This window comes from Crotalus tigris, unplaced genomic scaffold (assembly GCF_016545835.1).
Source record: "Crotalus tigris isolate CLP2741 ecotype Arizona unplaced genomic scaffold, ASM1654583v1 scf7180000020588.15403103151:6194809, whole genome shotgun sequence".
NCBI lineage: Eukaryota > Metazoa > Chordata > Lepidosauria > Squamata > Viperidae > Crotalus > Crotalus tigris.
Window position 1 is genome coordinate 122,211 of NW_024098092.1, and position 731 is coordinate 122,941.

A 731-nucleotide genomic window follows, 5' to 3' on the forward strand; every position below is an offset into this window, starting at 1 on the left:
AGCTAAAAAGATTTATCAGCAAAAAGAATTATCAGAAGAGGAAGAGGAAGTAGCCAGAAGGCGTGGAGACTTCTTAGAAAGTAATCCAACTCTTGGCTGAGACAGCTTTATTTATTTAGATTTGATTCCTATAGCTGCCCATCTTGGCATAAGACTCTGGGAAGCTCCCAATTCAGAAGCGTAGCTTAGAATTAAAATCTTTAAAACATTTTAAAACAATAAAAAACAGTAAAGGCCAATAGTCACGACAGTCACAACATAAGCCTAAGACTGAAAATCAGCCTTGTCAGATGCTATGTTTTTTCTATCCTGCTCTGTGGAGTAGAGAGTTGGTCTCTGACACAAGGCCACCGGAAGAGACTGGAAGCATTTGAAATGTAGATTTACAGGCGGTTGTTATGTATAAACTGGGTTGACAAGATCAGAAATGAGGGGATAAGCCGCCTGGGAAAGCCCAGGGAAATCATCAAAACAATTAAAAAACGAAAATTAGAATATTTCGGACATGTGATGCGACACCCAGAAAAATACGGCATACTCCATTTAATCCTCCAGGGAAAGATCAAAGGCAAACGAGGTCCAGGCAGAAGAAGAACATCATAGCAAACAAAGCCAATGGGGAGGCCAGATCCACTGAACAACTGTGTAACTAGCTTAATCACTGCAGTGATTCACTTAACAACTGGCAAAAGAGGTCGTAAAGAGGGGCAAACATCTCACTTAGCTCCAGA